Source organism: Falco naumanni, chromosome Z (assembly GCF_017639655.2).
Source record: "Falco naumanni isolate bFalNau1 chromosome Z, bFalNau1.pat, whole genome shotgun sequence".
NCBI classification, from domain to species: domain Eukaryota; kingdom Metazoa; phylum Chordata; class Aves; order Falconiformes; family Falconidae; genus Falco; species Falco naumanni.
Window position 1 is genome coordinate 79,061,876 of NC_054080.1, and position 20,087 is coordinate 79,081,962.

General features: G+C 38.4%; 1 long non-coding RNA gene across 2 annotated transcripts in view; it reads right to left on the bottom strand.

Moving 5' to 3' along the window:
- Positions 1-2,962, bottom strand: part of LOC121081494 — a 37,256-nt gene extending 34,294 nt beyond the window's left edge. For both annotated transcript variants that reach the window (XR_005825708.1, XR_005825709.1), the window contains exon 1: positions 2,929-2,962. This is a non-coding gene — a long non-coding RNA (uncharacterized LOC121081494). The remainder of the gene's footprint in view (positions 1-2,928) is intronic.
- Positions 2,963-20,087: the final 17,125 nt, after the last annotated feature.

Sequence of the window (20,087 nt, forward strand, 5' to 3'; positions counted from 1 at the left end):
TAGACATTAGGCTGGGGCAAACTGACAAAAAAACAGGTAAGAGGTTTAATTGTATCAAACACCTTTCAGAAACATCTCCCCACTTCATCATGGCTCTACTATAGCTGCTGTCGACAGATGGCATGGTGAAACCTTTCTGTAATAATCATGTAACTTTCTAAAACTGTTCCTTTTATTATCTGTCCTAAGCTCATCTATTTTTAACTGCTGAGATTTATTATAAATGGAATAGCACAGCTTATAAGGTCGGGTAACCCTTGATTACAGCTACTGTAAATCAACCTAGATTCATTTTAATGAGACACTTTTTTTTTTTTTTTTTTTCATTGTAAAAAGTTTCCCAAACAAACTTTTTCATTGATTGGTACATGATCATATTTTGGTTTCGTTTCCCCACAGACTTCAATCAATTAATTTTCATTTCTTATTTCCAGAAATTCTGAGAGTTTTAATTTTGCTTTTTTCTTTTTTTTTCTTTTTTTCTTTTTTTTTTTTTTTTTCTTTCAGAACCACTGGAACTCCAAATAGAGCAGTGGATGTTAAAAGTGAAACTTTACATTAAACAACACAATACATCTTTCTGATAGCTTTTTAATTCTCCTACAGGTTTGGGATATGCAGGTTAGCTTACATAAATAAAGCTATATGGATTAGAAGTTGAAAGAATTTTAAGTACTTCTATTGCACTTTAAATTACATTTACTCTGCATCAATTGATAAAAATCCCACCTAGCAATGGGTTAGGTATCTCCGACTGAAGACATTGGTTGAACTAAAGGTCCTCAAAACACCTGAGCCCAAAGATAGTATTGCCCAAAGCCTCTACCTTTAATTCATTGTTGGGCTCCGACAAAAGACCAGAGGTTCAGACTGTCACTATGTCTGCCCTTAAGTTCCCTGGAAAAGAACCATCACTCGCTTTCCAGCAAGGATCCAGCTGTGACACTGCCTACTGGAATAACACTGCTGGACACAGGCTTAACCCCAGGACCCAAACTTAGTCTTTATTACTGACTGGTAGGATTATGTCTGCTTGCTCAAGCTATCTTTGGTCCTGTGTATCCTACAGTTTTGGCTAAAAGGCAGGCCTTCAGCAGAAGGGATTACAGCCTTTCGCCTTCACGCATCTACTATTTCACATCCACCCTTTTGAGGGTCAGCACTGCGGGACTGAACCTCCCTGTGCTGCTGTAAACTGTAGTTAATTTCTGGTATTCTAGTTGAATGTAAACTACTGACACAGTAAGGCAAAAATGCCTGCCTCTTTCTCTCCCCATTAATGCCATCTTCTGTTTATCTGTATGCTGCAAATTCAACATTTGAAAATATGTGTGATTAGATGGCATGTGTATTCCTTTAAGAGACTTTATTTCTTAGCAAGGCTTCTGAAGAGTCTATTTCTTTTAATTTTTCATAAAGTGTAGCTTATGAAAAATTTAAATGAAATCATTTAGTAGTGATTGCTCCATAAACACAACATGAACTCCTTTAAAATTCCAATTATATAGGAGCTCACCTTCTTAAGTGGTTCTGAATGAGAATAGCTAAGTGCAACCACAGTCCTTTCAGATGGATGGGATGTAAAAACAAGGGCTTGACCACTTTTGGCCATTAGAAATCTATGGCTCCCTCCCTCCTCACCCCGCACCCTCCCACCCCTCCACCCCCTCCTCCCAGGCCCTGCCATGCAAGTACAGGGTAGATAGCCAGATGATCTGGCTGAATTCCAAATGGAATAATTACATTCTAGCTACTTGAAATGCTCCCTTCAGTTCCAGTCGCAATGCTGTTCTTTGCTTCCTCCCCTCCAACGACGTGCTTCACTGCTGCCCACTGTTAAACAGCTGCCACATTCCACCCAGGAGTTAGTGGCATTTTACTGGTTCTTAAAATAATAACAGAGTAGCACTTACACATTTAGAGCGTATAGGAGAGAAGCTGACTACTTTATAGACTGCTAATAGACAGATATTAAGGTAAGATAACCTATGGTATCATAGTCACTATCAGAGGTATGTACAGAGATGTGCCTTAAGATGGTTCCACCAGATTTAATAAAACTGTGCTAATTTACACCCTTTAGGAGATGATTTCAAATTAATAAGTATATTCAGAGATGCAGGCCTGATCCTGATCTTTGTGAAACAGAAGTGGGAACCAATTCCATCAAGGTAAACCAGGTTAATAGATGGTAAATATGATCAAAAGCGGGCCCTTTGACTCTGCTGCCTTCAGGGAGAAGACTCTCCTACTTCAGGCATGCACTCAACTTTGTTTCTTGTGAAAGGAGAAACTTGCTGGAAGAGAGAAGCTTATTTCAACTGTTGTGTGAGAGCCAAACCCATTTTAATAGTATTGAACATCTCAAATAAGAAGTGATGTGCTTTTAAACACAAACTCGCGGCAAAGTTTCAACATAAATATTTCTGAATTTGAACACAAAAGCGTGCTTGCTCTTGGTCTGGCAGTGTACTCTGTAGCACATCCTTTATCATGGTTTTTGAGTGCATTCTGTGTTCCTGAGAATAATTGCCCTTTTACTAACATGTATATAAAGAGAAAATGCTTGTCAGAATTTTTGTACTAAACCAAACAAAAAGGAGATAAATAATGCCAGCTCAGATTTAGCAAACAGACTTGCAAACACATTTTTCTATTATTCAGCAAGCTTTATTTTTAAATATATATTTCCTGCTGTAGCATAAACCTGTTACTTCTTTGTGGTGGTTTCACGCTGGCTGGATGCCAAGTGCCCACCAAAGCTGCTCTGCCAGTGCCCTCCTCAGCTGGGCAGGGGCGAAGGAATGTAGCAACGGGCTCCCAGGTTTAGATAAACACAGGGAGATCCCTCGGCACTTACTGTCCTGGGCAAAACAGACTCAACTTGGGGAAAATCAGTTTGGAAAAAAAAAAAAAAAAGCCACCTACCTGCTACTCCTCCGTTCTTCCTGGGCTTAACTTAATTCCCCATTTCTCTGGGGTGCTGCAGGGGCACAGGGAATGGGGGTTGTGGTCAGTTCATCACGTTTCTGCCGCTTGCTCCTCACACTCTGCCCCTGCCCCGGCATGGGTCCCTCCGACGGGGTGCAGCCCCTCGGGAACACCCTGCTCCGGTGTGGGTCCCCCATGAGGTCACAAGTCCTGACAGCAAACCTGCCCCCGCGCCGCCGCCCGCGGGTCACGGCCCCCTGCGGGCACCCCCTGCCCCGGGGGGGGCCCTGCCCGGGCTGCGGGGGGGGAGCTGCTCCCCCGGGGGCTCCGCGGGCTGGGGGCACGGCCCGCCCCGCCGGGGGCCGCCCCGCGGGCTGGGGGAGCCGCTGCTGCGGCGCCCGGAGCCCCCCGGCCTCCCCCTGCCCCGGCCCGGGGGCTGCGGGGCTGCTGCTCTCACACACCCCGCTCCTCTCTCCCGCTGCAGGCGCTGCTGGGCAGCAACTTTCCCCCCTGACGAAACGCGTCCCCCCCGCGGCGCCACCACCGTCGCTGAGGGGCTCGGCCTTGGCCAGCGGTGGGTCCCGCTCGGAGCAGGTGTCACTGGCTCTATCAGACATGGGGAAAGTTTCTGGCATCTTCTCACAGAAGCCCCTCCTTGTAGTCCCCCCCACCCCCACCCCCCCCTACCTTGCAATGCAAACCCACTACACTCCTGCTCCTCATGGACTGGGGTGAATAATTCATTCCTCCCCCCTTTACAATGTCCCTTTACATACTGTAGACAGATATTTTATGTCTCCCCTCAATCTCCTTTTAGCAAGAATGAACATGACCAGCTGTTAACCTTTCCTCAAAGTGGCAGCGTTATTTTCCAGTCCTTTTTATGATTCTCTTGCTCTTCTTTGAATCCATTGCAATCAGTCTTTTCTTTTTGAAATATAGTGCACAATATTCAACCAAGGCATTGGTTTCATAGAAAATAGAGAGGGAGAAAGAAGGAGAAAGGGAGAGAGAAGGACGTGTCAACTATTGCAAGTTCAAAAGTGAAGTTAATTGCAATATAAAGGTATTTGCTCAATGTTTCTGACAAGTTCAGGACTTGGTGTTTATGAAAATTGAATAGATGTGATTGAAATCAGCATGGTGGCAAATGGCGATGATTATCCAAATGGATCCAAAATATGCAGATACGTTTTAACTATGTCACTTTTTCTTTACTACCCGATCTACATAATGCTTTTAATAAGGTGTGAAGTTTTGATCTTACAAAGCCTTGCACACATGATATAGTAACGGTGTTCATCTTGCTGTGACTATTTCCTCCACCATGTGAGAAACTCTTTGAATGTTCCTCGACCAATATAACATCCGAGACAATACTGTAGTGAAAACGTTATTTTCCCTGTATCCTTCTGATGACTCGTTACTGTACTGCTCCATACATAGTATCCGCTGAACCTGTATTTACATAGTGTACTTCATGCTTCTATGTCTTATAATTTCATGGCATTCCTCCACGTACCAAGACTATATTATATTTTCTTTGCAGCTGAGATCCTTGGAAGATATTAATTATCTCTAGAGAAAGTTAATGCATTCTGTTCCCCAAGTCGCTAGCCAAAGCACAGGACCTCAGGGAGTTGTCTGTGAACTTCACACTGTTTGACAGCAAGTGTCAGACACAGCCAAGTTGGGTCCACAATTCAAGGCACAGATTAGATAATTGTGTGGGCAAATGTCAAACAACAATTGTGTGTGTGCATGTAATTACTCAGTCTGCACATGCAACCCTCTTAATGCTTGCAAATTAGGCATGCAACTACATCTACAAGTTGGCCAAATATGTTTTCGCACTCATCTAGCTAAGAAGTCGGGTATCCAAACGGTAATAATTACACTAATGCTATGATTCTACTCTTGTTTTTAAGAGTCGACATTGCAATTTTTCATTTAATGACAATTCCAACAAATAGTGTAAGTCTTTTAGTAATAAAAGTTTTAGTAGAATGAGGTGCTGTGTCTTTAGTTTCTTTCTCTGCATTTCAGATGCACTATGAAACCAGCAAACGGAATCCTAAGTTGTGATTGAAACCATCACCTGTTAAACTATTTGCTTCTTTCTGTATTGTCTGGCCTAAGCCAGAAGAAAATTAAAATATATATTTATGCTCTGTGCTGAGCTTTAAGTTATTAAACCCCCCAAATCAATGTATTCATACTTTTTTCTTTGCTTTCTGTAATCCTCTCTGCTGGACCTATGAAAATAGACTAGAACATTTCAGCTTCTGTTTACACTTGTAATCCCCTTTTCATTTTCATTCAGAGCACTCATAGACATGCTAATGGAAAACCCATAGAAGTCCACAGAAAGATTTCTTTTGACACCACTGATTGCTGGATCAGGACATAAGTTCCCCAGACTGCCAGGGATTCATCCTTTCCTTTACAGAAAGATGGAAAAATAGTTTTGTATTTGCTTTTGGGGCACACAAAAAGATTCCAATGCATTTGAGGTCTAATGCTAATTAACATAGTAGCAAAGATGACAAAGTAGCTGACCTGCAGTTTCATTGATACGCTTCCTTCAAATCCCAAAGCACAACTGCCCTTTCTGAGTTCATTTGGACCTTCTCAATGACTTCTCAAAAACAGTTGCTGAAGGTGCCCGTGCAATTCTGAAAGATGCTTTGACCGTGTAGATTAAGTGTCATCAGGCCTTGCTGATTTGACGATGTTCAGGTTATCCCAATCCTCTTTAACCTGGGCTATCCTTATCCTGCCTAGTGACCTCTTTCTTCCCTCATTAACTGTCACTGCCTTTTCAGTGAAAGCTGAAGCCACACTCCCATTAAGCATTTCAGCCTCCTCCTTATCATCTATTATCTGCTTCTTCCCCCTCTGCTAAGTAGCAGACTTAACATTTTCTTTTGTCCACCCTTCATTTCTTCCACTCTTCGAAAACTTTTCCTTGATCCATTTTACATCCTTTGCTAATAGTACCTCATTTTGTGCCTTTGACTTTCTGACTTCTGCTCTTACATGTCCTTACTTTTCTCCTATAAGGGACCCTGTGCCAGAGACTGTGAACCAATTTCTACCGTGCTGTTTCACATTTGAATAGAATGTTAAATATTTAAACAGCAAAGTTCTTCTTGTGGTTGTTAAATCAGTATTAAGTGATATCTGGAGTGAATATTCAAGGAATAGAAGGGTCGTCTAACTTAGAGTCTCAGGTAAATTGCACTGGGACATAAAAGCTTTTCAAAATGAAGATATTGTACTTAACTGAAGGTTTTCTTCCTTTTCTTTTCCTCTTTCCTTTTCTCTACAAATAATTTTAGTGCTACCTTCTCTGCTATTTAATAAATATTTTTTTAAAAAATAATTTTGGTTTATTATTCTATTAAAATAATGTGGTTGAAAACAGTGAAAAAATAAATTTCTATTTTTTTCATTCTCACAATTTTTAATCAGATTTTTACAGCTTCTGTTGAGATACTGAAAACTTCAAAAATAAGAAATTTAATTTGGAGAGGCTTTGCCTGTCCAAAAAAGTTGTGATTTCCACTTCAAGGAGAGAGAGATAAATTTGTGCTTTTAGGTCCAGACTGTCATATTTGAAATATAAATATTTTTCTGCAGAATATTCTTAAAATTAAAAGATCATTTTCTACTAAAAAAAAAAAAAAAAAAAAAACAAAAACCCACACAAGGAAAAAACATAAATCAAAACAGAACCCACAAAAAAACCCCAGAAATCAGAAAGAAACAATTCCCCAGAGTTCTACAGGGAAATAAGTAATTTTCTCCTCAAAGACTTGGTTTGCAGACCTTTGAAAATCAAGACAGTGAGTGCCACTTTTTCTTTCACACTACAAGCTATATTACCCTTTGGTTAGTAATGACTTAACCTGAGCCAATGGTATCAGCTTTTGCTTTCTGTATTTGAGCACCTCCACAATCAAGGAAAGAGGTGTAGATGCTTGGGAGTAGGGGGTCATTTCCACCTGTTGTAGTCATCATCTTCAACTTATTTGTACGAATCCTTTGTTGTCTAATATATCTCCTCTAGTGAAAATGAGTTTGTGTTTTCTGCTGGTTACTGAGATGGAAGGAACAAAAGGCACTCATATTTAGCAATATACACTGCTGACCATCACATGTCTCTTCTCAAACCCCCAATCAACAGGGGTGGACACCGCAATGGTAAACCCTAGAGTACGAGGCTCTATAGCTGCACATCCAGCAACGTAAGCTTCTTTTGGGTTGCATGGGTGCTGAAAGACAGTCATCATATTGGCAATTTCTGTAAGGTGATTTGAGATAACAGTGGCTTAGAAGACCAAGAAAAACAGGAAATGTGTAACAAATGTATGCGTCTGATGGACTTCAGGTTCAATAAAAGAAAATTTCTTCAATATTTCTTCAATATTTGCTTCAAAGTATGTTTATTCTTAAAAAAGTTAAGAATTAACTTTTTTTGTGCCCCAAAAAGTTAAGAAATTCCGATGGCCAGAATCAATTGCTTTTTCTATACAACTATGTATTTATTGTATCTGTTTTAATATAAACTCTATTTATTCTCCAGAATTTATCTGTATATTTGCTATTAAACTTGCTTACTCACTGGTCTGATAGACTGCAGGATCCTCAGTGATTTATAGGAGGTCACGGTTTAATATCACTTGTCAGTATGTAACAAACAGTGGATGGGACACCCTTTGGGACCTCTGACTCCTGTAATAAATGCACAGAAATGACTCAAGATTAATACCTCTTTAAAAGAACACCGGGAAGGATCTTGGTTATGACTCCTGCATGTTGGATTGGTTTTAGCAAAAGATGGACTTATGGTCTGGTTGCTGAAGTCAAGGTATCTCCATGTGGCTGTTTGCTTTGCTTTGTGTGTGGCTGGATGCCTAGGCATGAGTAAAAAGCCTGGATATGTTTACCTGTTATGCTTTTGTATGCAAAGTGGACACACAGCCTAGTATCTAGTATTCCAAGAGGAGAAAGTTGGCAGAGTTTTCTTTAGATGAAACAATGACTTACTACTCCTTTCAGATCATTATAATGTCCTTTACAGAGCCCATATCATATTATTATCGTACACATTTTTAGACATGTAAATACATGCACACTCCCCCAAAAGAAACAGCAGAGAAATAACAAGGCAATTTCTTTAAAAAAGTTTGGGGGTTTGTTTTTGTTTTTGTTTTTTGTTTTTTAATAAATAAATTACAAAAATGGTGAGAGAATAACCAGAACAGTTGGTTTGCAGAAACATGTAGATCTATTTGTTGTAGTTAAAACTCACTCATTTTTTTTTCTTTTTCCTAGATTTGCTTTGAATTCCAGTTTTGAGCGAGTGTGAATAAGAAATAGTCAGATCAAAACTGCTATTTGGAAGACTAATTGTGTTGAGATTTTAAGTCAGCTCAGGTTTGGAAACTGTAGTGAACCTTAGTGCTTGTCACAAAGAGAGGGCTCAGAAGAGCTTTTATAGAAATTTCTCCCAGCTCTTTAATATCTTTATGGTTTTATTTATTGTGGTTTCTGCTGTGGTTTACTTACTGCTCTGAATGCTTTCAAGTTGTATTCCCTCTCTCTGCTGAAGCTCTTCCTTACTTATGCTATTAGTAGTCTGGTGCCTACTGGAGTTATTTTCCCTTCATCCTGCCTCGTTTCATTATTTACTCCCCCACCCTCTCCATACTAAACCGCATAAACCACATGCCCACATCTGTGTTTTTGTTCATTTAGAGTATTTAGAGTTATACTGTTGTCCTTTTTTTTCTTCTTCTTTTTTTCATTGACTGTTCTTTCCTCAGTTATGTATCATCAGCAAATTTTATCGCCTTTGTGCGTATTTTTCCCTACCTTCGAGTTGCTGTTACATAAAGTGAACACAATTGGTTCTTGAACTGATCCTGTTATCACAAGGGATGCTTGAAAACCTCAGTTGCCCCAAAATTGTGGATACTGCAATTTTAACATCTTTCTAAAGAATAAAAAAACCTTATTTTTGCCGGTTGTCAAGTTTTCATTAAAAAAATATATAACCTCTTTCTTTTTTTCTTTCTTTTTTTTTTTTCTTTTTTTTTTTTTTTTCTCTATCCTTTCCCTGTATTACTAAGGTGCCCTTAGACTAAGTAAGATAATACCCTGTTTTCTTTTTAAAGGTGAGCTGAAAAACTAAAGTGGAAATTGAGTTAAGTTTGATTTATGTGTTGAGTGTGCCGCACCAACCAGTCTGTGGGGGAATTTGTCATGTTGAAAATATGCAGATAGCCTTTTCTGAACTGAGGTTTGCTCTTTGTTGAACCCCTGCAGCTCCTTGTATGCTGACACCAACTCAGAATATATCAGCACTGCATTGCAGATGCTCCAATATCAAGCGCCCAAACCAGTAGACAACGTTATGTTGGATCACTTTTACATTATAACTATGGTCGTCATCTGTACCTAAAGAAGTTGCATATCAACAGTTATGCTCAGGATTGTCTGTGTCATGCAGCATTTGCATAGATGACAAAGGACTTGTTTTGGTGGCCAGATTTGCTTGAGGAAGGAAAGTTGTGTTTTATACATATAAGTGTGTATATGTGTGAGAAGATTATATTATCTAGCTTTTTTGATATCTATTTCTATAATCTTCCCAAGCATGCAATTGAGGGAATCTTAACACAGTCCAACACAAAGCAGCTAAATTAGGGTCATAAAGAAAGGAGTAAAAGCCAGCATTTCCTAATTTTGCAGTGCTTAATTTTGCAAGCTCAATGATCTTCTGATTTGCTGTTGTATGAAATTTACTGAACCAAAATTAAAATACAAACCAAAGAAAAAACTAACCTTGCTCCCCAAGTTGAATTGCACTATTACATTGACACCCATGTCATTCTGCTAAGTTTAGCCATTGAAACTACAGTCGTCCTTCCTATGGGCTAATACAGTAGCTAGTCATGAAGCAGGAGATTATTTTCATGCCTGAAAAAAGACATACTCTTGGTTTCCTGATATCATCCCCACAAAGGATGAATGTACAGCTGTTGGTCAGTTCTAGAAGGGAATCATCCCGATGTAAAACAAGTTTCCTAGTGTCCCCATCCCTATGGTTTCAGCCTGTCTGCTCTTACATTTGTCCCAGTGTTATTTTCATCCTCCCCACCACTCTCGTGTCAGCTTTATCCAGAAAATTGTCATCATCTTCATCAAGGGTTTACTTCTGTTCTTTTGTCTTCTGGAAACTGTGCCTCTCTGCTTTACATGTTTATTTTCTTCACCATCTTCAGAGTTGGAATTCTTATTCCTCTATCCAAATGTGGGTAGGAGGGAGAAGAATGGAGTAACTTCCAGGTCCCTATGCATGAGATTCCTCTTTTTACCTGTAGCTCCAGATAAAGTTAGTTTGTCTGTGTACTCTCAGTTTTCAAACCAGCAGCTTAATAGGTTTTTTTTTTATTATCTCATTTCTTACTGCTCTGTATTTCACTGTATCTCATTGCCCTTGAGCTAGCTTGATCCCCACAGAAGCACAGATAATAGCCCTTTTTCTCACTGATCTGACCCCATGAAAAACATTTCCAAGCAGTCAAGAAGAGGGGCCGGAGCAGAAGACAGCTCAAGTGTGGTCCAGCACTTTTTTAAAGCTAATACATGCAAACTCCATTTACACGGAGAACCCATGCTGGGGAGGAAACATGCCCAGTTCACAGGGAATGATCAGAGAATGTAGCTGATAAGCTGTTAAATGTTACCAAAATAGTTTTCTTCGTTTGTCTGTTGACTTACTTTTTGCAAAAGGTAATTATTTTATAAGTTTTGGAAGAGAATTGAGCCTGAAGCAGATGAATAGAAGAAAAAATGCAGGTTGAAATTAAAACTTTGAAGAAAAATTAAAACCATGAATATATTGCACTGTTAGCAGCTTTGTCTACAATACATACAGTAAAAACCACCCAGTGCAACTTATCTGAATTAGAGACTTAGGACATCTTTTTAGCAAGACTGAACATCTTAAGAATTTGTATGAGCTGACATTTTTAATGTACTTGTATTTTTCTGCACAGACAATGGGTAAAAATGAACAGAACTCTTCAATCCCTCATGTCTTTTTTCCTCCCAGTGCCTTAAAAATATCCACTTGATATTTAAATAAAATAAAATTAGATAAATAAGTTCATTTGTAATGACAATGTAATGTAGATTGTTTGTGCCAAATTCAAGCTTGGTAGGAAATTATTTTCTTCTTGCTGGAAGAATTATACACTAATTAACCCTCTGGAAATAAGTGTTTAAAACGGAGAGTGCGTTAGAAATTTAAAGAAACATTTTTACATAGCTTATCTTAGTTCATTTTTAAATATGTAGAAATGTTTGAGGATTACTTCATTTTTCTTTCTCTCCTCATCCCTCCTCCCTTCTCCTATTCGATGAAGGCCAAATCCTGCCAGGCAGATTAACACAAACTCAATAGGCCAAATTCCAGTGTGATTTAAATAGGAGCAAATTGGCAATATAAACAAGCATAATTTACATACTGAGTGTTAAGAGCTGGTTGAAAGAATTGCATGGAGGAAGTCACTCGCAGTGCATATCAGGATTTTATTAGTCCAGCAGAACCTGGAAACTATGCCATATAGCACTGAATACCACCTAATGGTATTGTATATATTAATATTAATAAGGTCATAGCTTATAGTAATCCAATAAGAGTAGAAAGCTAAAAGTAAACTCCAGAGTTTGTTTTTCCTAATTTTCTCATCTTCAGATTGTAGAGAAATGTGTCTATTTATGTGGGTTTAGTCATATCTGATATTTTTCTTAATGATTTGGGTATGTTTTTTAAGTTTGTAGATGATATCAAAGCAGGAGGGACAGCGAATGTTTTGCAGCACATGATTGCAGTTCAAAGTGAACTTGAATTCAAGATAAGAGCTTAAAAAAGGAACTCTCCTCAGTAGAAGCAAGTAAAATTTTTAATACATAAAACTAACGATTATGAAAATACAGGGTGGAAATCTCTTGCTCAGCCAGCAGATCAACAGAAAAAAAAAAAGTCATGACTTTTTCATGGATCATTACATGAATATAGCCAGTGATACAACATTGCCATAATAGAGGTAAACATTATGCTGAGATGCATAATTGAAGGTCATCCCTACAAAACCTGTTCAGCTTTGGGCTTCAGCAAGAACATTGTCCAGTTTAAATTGTGCCTCTCAGGATAAATGGGGAAGAGTTAGCCAGAATGGAGGGAAGGCTGGCAATCAGAGGTGTAAAAACATCACCTAGGAGAAAAGATTGAACGGATGCTGCTCAGCCCAGGAGCATCAAGAGGGAAGACATGATCACAGTCTTCAGAGAAAGCAATAACCTTTATTTTTCATCATCTTGATACACTGGAAAAGACAGAAAGGCTGTATAATCCAACAGGGAAAATTTACTTTACATATTAGGAAAAGCTCTTGACAGTGAGGCTAGAGAAGCAGTAGAAAAGGTTGTCTGTGGAAGCTGTGCAGTGTCTACCTTTGACAGCCCTCAAGATGAGATTAGAGAAACATCTGTAAGGAACGACAGTGACAGCCAGCCAGGCGTGGGAACAGAAGGTGGACTTCCATCCTCCGGAGGCCCGAGAGGCCTCCTCCTGCCAGGGGGAAACGTCTCAAATTCCAGGAGATTCTGTGATGTTACGGGCAATGACAAGAAGTCATCGGTGCTATCGCCCGTTTGAATAGCTAAATGGAAGTGCGATGTTGCCTGTGACAAGTTATTTGCTTAGCATTATCATTCATGGTCCAGCGAGGGTTGAAGAGTGTGTCCTTAAGCAGCCATGATGAATACTTTTATTATCTCTAATCCATATTTTATAGTGACTTATCTCATTCCACAGTGTTACATGCAGGAAAGACGAGACAGACAAGAATATTATAGCCCATATTCATCACACTTTTTTTCATGTGCTTAGAGAATAACTTCATACCGTAGTCAACAGAAAATAATAGTCTCTGTTCAGAAGTTAACTTAGATTTTAGGGGCATTGAATCATTGGACAGAGGTGCTTATCTCTTCCTACTGACTACAGAGAGAACCTGATATGGAGAGGCTTCTGATTCAACCTACGGAGTAGTTACCTAAATTTAGGAAGGATGGATCTTCACACACAGAAAGTCAGTTGTAGTTTGAACAGGGACCCATCACACTCCTGATTTAATCAAAATAAGTGTTTTGTTTAGCAGAGCTTCTAGATTTGTTGTAATACAGACAGACTTGAGCTATGTCAGTCAGTTTACTATTGTTCCAAAGAGATCTTGAATAGATCTATAAACAGGTTTCTTTATCTGTATTTCTTGCAACTTCTGTCAGCGCTAAGGCATGGAGCCCGTCTGGTCCTGGAAAGATTTCTTTCTTTTTTTTTTTTTTTTTTTTTTTTTTCTTTTTCATGATTCTGATTATTCTGAGGACAATTGTCCAAAAAGAGAGCAAGAGATGGTTGCTATTTCTCTTTGATTTTTCATTGGCTAGGATGTCTGTATCCTCTTGCAAATTGACTTAAATTCCCTCCATATTCTGCTGCTGGGAACCTAATCTAAATGTAAATTAAAATAAAGACATTTTTGGGGGGGTGGAAGGGTAGGAAGTAAATGTGTGTGTGTGTGATCTCTTGCTGGCTTCCAAAAATATTTCTAATGATATCACTCGTGTTTCTTGGAGACATAAAGAAGGACTCCTGGGATGCAATTATTTTATGAATGATCAGGATGGGATATTTCAGGAACCTTCAGGTTCTTCCCAGACTGGCAGACAAATGGGGATGAGGCTGTTCACCAACTTTAAACAATGGCAGTGGATGCAAAGAGGCCAAGCAAAATACTTAGAGTGTTGTTGACTAGAATAAGAAAGAAGAAACATTAAGAAGTAGCTGTTATTTTTTTATTACTTCATTATTTTTTTCCTTTCATAATGACTTTTCCAAATATTAGTATGAATACAAAATCCCAGTCAGAACAAATCATGTTGGGCAATGTATTTACTCTGTTTCTGCAGTGGCTAGGAAGGCTCAACATATTGTGGACTTCATTTTTTTGTATAGAAAATACCTTTTGTATTACAAATGTTTACTTCTCTTCCTTGCCCCCTTTCCCTTTTCCGAAACATATACCTGAGGGGGGTAAGGTTGCCTGAGATTCTGGATCCTATTTTGAACTTTGCAATTCTTGGATTTCCTGGCTGAGTTTATTCTGTGAAATATGTTTGTTTTAATTTATTCTAAATTATCTGTCACCATGGAAGGGAAAGCTAATTCTGAGAATTCATTATAGCTGATGCAGTCTTTCACACGAGGTTATCAGCTCAGGTCCAGCCCAGACAGCAAGGGGTCAAAAGCAGCTAACCACTGATAAGTGTTTGGCACCCTTTCAGAAAGAAGCTCCCAGTGCTTGGTTCCTGGTGGAGAGGTGCTGGCATCACACTGCCACAGGTTTGGCACAAGCTGGCAACCCCTCTGCCAATTTTCACGGAGAGCTCAAGGAGAGAAACAGACACTTGAATGAGTTTTTCTTTCTCAAGCATGGCTGATATTTTTATAACAAGTTGGAGGCCTAACAGCAAAAGCACTTTCTATCACATCTCCCTATGATCTACTGCAACAGTCTCTGGGTAAAGGAAAAGTTTCCTGGAATTCAAAGACAAAAGAAAGCAGCTGGTTTCTTAAACGCTGCATTGCACAGGTCATGTCATTGCACCCTACGTGTGCTATTTTGCTTACGTGTGCTGAGCGCAGTCATACACACTTTATGTAGCTTGCCTTTTAGAGTGGTTCCTCTTCATTTAAGGAGGATCAGAGATAAAAACTTGTTTCTGTTTGTAGTTTGTTCCAATACCTAAAAATTTTGATTAAAAAAAATATGTGTCTTCTTTCATTTTTCAGGTGTTTTCCTTTCTGTCCCTCAACTTTGAGCCAAGTGTTATTTTATATATTCATGTTCAACCACATTTGGTCACCAGTAATTGAAATTCTTAATTTCCAGTATCTTTAAGAAATCTAAATTAGTCCGTAACATAAATTTAAAATTTAACTTTTGCCTTCATCTTAATTCTATAAAGGAATGGAAACCAAAATAATAATAAAGCTTTTTCTTTCAGCTTGACTAATAAAGACCATTCAGATTCTTTATTTTTAGTTTTTAAATGATTATTTGGACACCTTCATTTCAGACAGTGAACTCCTAATGGGCATACATATATCTGGGTGCTCTACCTCAGCTGGAAATGAGCATGTCATTAAATTTACAAAGCCAATTCTAAATAATAGCAGCATGAGCAATAAATGCTTAAAGGTGTCCTGTTGACATATCAAAACAACCCAGCCAAACAACCAACCAAAAAACCAACCCCAAAAACAAAATTAACCAAATAACCAACTCCTTCACAACCTATAGGAAACTAGAGCTCAGCTCGGTTACTCATTTATATGTTCACACTTCTGTGTGAGATATCCTGGAGTAGTAGCAGGGCATCCACATGGTTTCGTCAGAAATGGTCAAGAACTTGTGGTAAACCTGTGCCTTCCTGCAGTGCCAGCTGGAAGCCAGGCAGGATGCTCAAGAGCATCCCTGGTACTACCAGGTGTCTGTGTGCAGGAACAGATCCAAACTGCGTCCTGAAGAAAACCCCCATTTTATCACTGTATCTGAAGTATGGTTGTCTTTCTGGCTGCCACATTTTTTGCTCTGCTTTTGCTTAGATTCTGCAGCCCAGTAAATACAGGAATGCCAATGCTAATAAGAAGCCATGGGGTTTATAGTTACGACATGCTGGTAACAGGTTAAGGCTTGTATTAACTGAACAGTATAAAGCCTCAGGGCCTGTCAGACTTTGCCTGGACTTGTCTTGGCTGGTGTTGAGATTACTTTAGCTTGTTCATTAATTGTAGTAATAAATTGCCATAATGACTGTTCTAACCGGTTATTAGCTTTAGTTTAACCTTGTGCAATTGTATAGTTGCAATTGTACAGTTTAGCACTTAAAGAATTTATACCTCATATGGCAATGGTCTAACAAAATAAGCAATAGCTTTGTAAGGAAAGCTGCAAGCAAATGAAAAGAGGAAGGATGATAAAACAGATTTTCTGAAAAGATGTAAAACAAACCCTGAAATACCCAACACTAAGGTGGAAGAAACACCCACTGTTTTTAGCCCACATAAACTGCATGAGGTGCAATGGCTGCAGGTTCCCTGCTGGCTGCATAAGTCATTCCCTTTCTGCCCCACTCACTAGAAGCCTCTCCTAAATTAGCACGTCCCAAAGAAACTGCAGTTTGTTCTCCATTCAGATGATTTAACCTGCTCCCAACGACAGCCTGGACAAGATCAAGTAGACAGTCTGGCACTCTGCTTTTGCTTTTTTAGCAGAACAGAGGAAAGAGTAACACTCAGTAAAGCATGGGCAAAAAAAAAATGCAACAGCTATGTCACTCCTCAGAAGGGTGTCTCCTGTGGAAGAATAATTATGAGGCCTTATGTTATTTATTGTCTCCATTAATGGTTATGAAGTAGGGATAAAATACAAATATAACATTGCTAATCATAAAATGTAGAAGAAAAAAATAAAAGGACAATAAATAAGGATGAGGTTGGCATCTCATTCATTTTAGGTTGTCAGTAAATAAAAAGCCTCAGTTCAATTAACTAGAAACTCAGTTCAATTAATAGAAACTAGGTAATCTAGGAAGAAGTGGGATAGTCTGTACCCGCTCAGTGAGGATCTGTATCTAAAAAAACAAGTACAAAGAGAATATGGAGTCTGTGGTGGATGTTTAACTGGATAGGAGTTCCTAGGTTAATACTGGATAGGAGTACCTATGTCAATACTGATTTTCTTTCTTTCAATCTTTTTTATGTTGTTGGTTGGGTTTTTTTGTTTTCTTTTGGGTTGTTTCTTTGTTTTCTAAATTCCCTTCCAATGATTTTACGGAAAAAGATGGACAAGGTTCAAGAGACAAAAAAAAAAAAAAAAAAAAAAATCAGAAACTGCAGAGAATTACAGTGAGGCTTTTTAACTTTGTTAGGTGATTTCATTAGAGGCAAGGATCTTCATACAAAGAAGAAAATAGTGTGCAAAGAGATCTTTAGCAGGAAAGGTATACCAAAAGATATATTAGTCATACCCAAGATTTGAAGTTCAGTTCAAGAGTGGTAAAATGAATATATGGCCTGTGAGATGCAGGAAATAAAACAAAGCTTAGGACTAATGTAAACTGATTTTACCTAACTTTGTGATAGAAGTAGCTGGTTTAAGTTAGCGCTCTAGGCTCCTGCAATAGTCATGGAAGAGTCAAGTATCTTCACCGGGTGATTTATCAAATAAGGCTGGGCATATGTCATAGAATGGAAAGAACTGTTCTCTGCACACCTTCCATCAAGAGGGAGGAGGGGGAGACAAAGACCAGTTTAGGTTAGATACTTACTTTAGATGGTTAATAGGCATATGAAAGAAATCTTATTTTGAACAGATACCCTTTTATTTATTTACTTATTTATTTTAATCTTTAGCTCAGGCAATGTGTGTGTAACTGAACCATTACTTTTTAAAGCTTGTAAAGGAACTTCTGAAGTGCATCCTTCTTTTCATATATTGGCTTAATGAAACAACAGTGGTCTGGAAGTCCTCATTCTCCTAAGTATGGACAGCTTATGAAAGAGAGAAACAGCTTCTTATGGACAGAAGGAGCATACTTGGTTCTTGAAATTGCTCAGAGATTTTGCAACCTCGAGGAAAGTTGTATATGCAGTCAAAGCATAATGGGTAGATAAACAGTCACAGAAGAATAGATCTATATGTATAATCTTTATTTATCATTTAAGGTTAATGTTAAGGTATGAGGATAAGATGCGTGTAACTCTACTTTTGTCATTCTCTTATCACAGAGAAAGAAAAGTTCCCAGGCAAAGAGTTGTTCTTCAAGTTAGTCAGAATCCTTTACTCAGTTACCAGGTAGGTAGGGGAGACTGACAGCCAGGATGAGCCACAGTAAATGCAAAAAATCCCATATAAATGCAAGAATGTAATCGTGTGAATGCTGGTGTTCCCAAATAAATGAAGCAGAAACTTGGAGTAAAGGTAGGGAAGGATAAAGACATTATGACATAACATTTTATTATTTCTTTTTAAGTAAGGGCAAAGCACCCAGGTTCATATTTAAATTGCTTATTTTAGTCTGCTGATTTACATACTGCACTGTATAGGAGACAAATTTATTTTAATCCATTGACTGTGAAATGCAAAATTCATAAACTGAAGAACAAAGTTGGACCTAGTCCTCTGTATAGCCTAATATTTAGAACAGTCTTCTAGAAAATAAGGAACACGAACTGGGAGTTCAGATTAGTCTTCCATTCTCTGAAAAAGCATTTTATTTACAAGAGATATTAAAAAAAAAAAAAAAAAAAGAGTACTTAATATAACCAGGATATGCTGGGATATGTGTTACTAGTTCTATATGTGAATGTAGCACTGAGGATTGCTCAGTTTGAGGTAGATTGATGCTATATCCTAAGAGGAACTAAGTGCTGCCAGAAGCAGATGGAATACAGAGAAAGTGTTCTGAATTGCTTTCTTAGAAAAGACCTGCTAAATTTCAGCCAGATTCCAATTTAGGCAGAATATACTCAGAGTGACTCTTGTTTTTAACCTAGAAACTGAAATTTTCCAGGAAAGGGTATTTGCAGTTCTCTGTGTGGGCTTTTGTGTGGGCAGAGAAGGGGCAGGGATAGTATAACAATTTGGTTCTGTGTAATTTCTTGTTAGTGTTTCCTTAGCTATAGAAGTTGAGTTTCTAGGGACAACAGTCTGCTACACTTTCCAGATCTCACTTGGCCTTGTAGAAGTAAATTAAAGAAGTAAATGAATTCTAAGTAAAATCTCTTGCAGGACAGCACTTTCACACTGAAAGAGGAGCAACTGTGATGGGTGAGCAGTCAAACATTACAATATTTAGTGACTCTAGGCTGGTTTTCAATTCTGGGTAAATTTCAAATATATGAGGGCTCCAGGACTTGGATGAGACCCATATTATAGTAATAATATAAAATATTCCTTCTAATATATAAAAGATATTCCTAATCTTTATGTTAAATTCATATATAAATATTACTTTCTAATTTTTTTTATCTCCCTTTTTTATTTTTATCACCTGTCCATTTTTACATCAGTCATTTCTTTTAAGAAATACTTGCTCTAAACTTTCACTGGTGAGGGCCTTTTGAAGCTTCTTATTCACACAAATGAATATATTCTAGATATCCATATTAATCAGTAAGAACCAAAATTGATAGCAGTAGCTAAGAGTAAATTCATGAATCCTGTGGGAGTTAAGTTGTCCATGGTAGAACTTGGAGTTATAACATTTATCTGTAAATGATTTCCAGAGTTGTAAAAAAAAAAAAGAGGGAAACATTTCTTCAGGTTTGGGTGTACCATCTTTTTCAGCTTTAAAAATCTAGGATATGGGACCCTTTTTCTGCTGTGTTTATATAAGGCTTTTACATTTAGAAATCTTCTGACCTCCTGACTATGACCCTTTGCGCAAATAAGACCCTTTGAAGGTCTGTTATTGTGCTCAGAAATGCAGCAAGGCAGGCATGGAAACAGAGAACAAGAGCCAGTTCACAATGGCCAAAGTGGGGGTCATTCCAGGTGATGGTGAAACTGTTGCCTACCCCCAGAGAGGACTTTTCTATGTATGTGTGGTCAAACAACAGGTTCAGCAAAAGGCATAAGACAGTTGAAGTTACCTCATTAAAATCTTAGCACTTTAGTTTTTCTTTCCTTTGCAACCCAAAATATCCCATGAAAATTGCTAATTTTCTGCCCTTCTGAGAACAATCCTAGTAGAAGGGCTAACCTGAACTGTCATCACCTGGTAGCAATTCTGCTGTTGATTTCAATTAGGGAGGATTTGTGTCTTCCTTCATTAACACAGTCCACTAGAAATGAGAACTCCATTACCGTCTCATCCTCACGTTGTCCTTGTTTGGAAGTAAAAGGAGGTGTTTTCCTCCTTCTCATATCCATCACATTTGCTATTTGGCTTATCACTTTCCATGAAAAGCTTGGGGAATGTTTGCTTATTAGTAGATAATGGAGGGTTTTGTT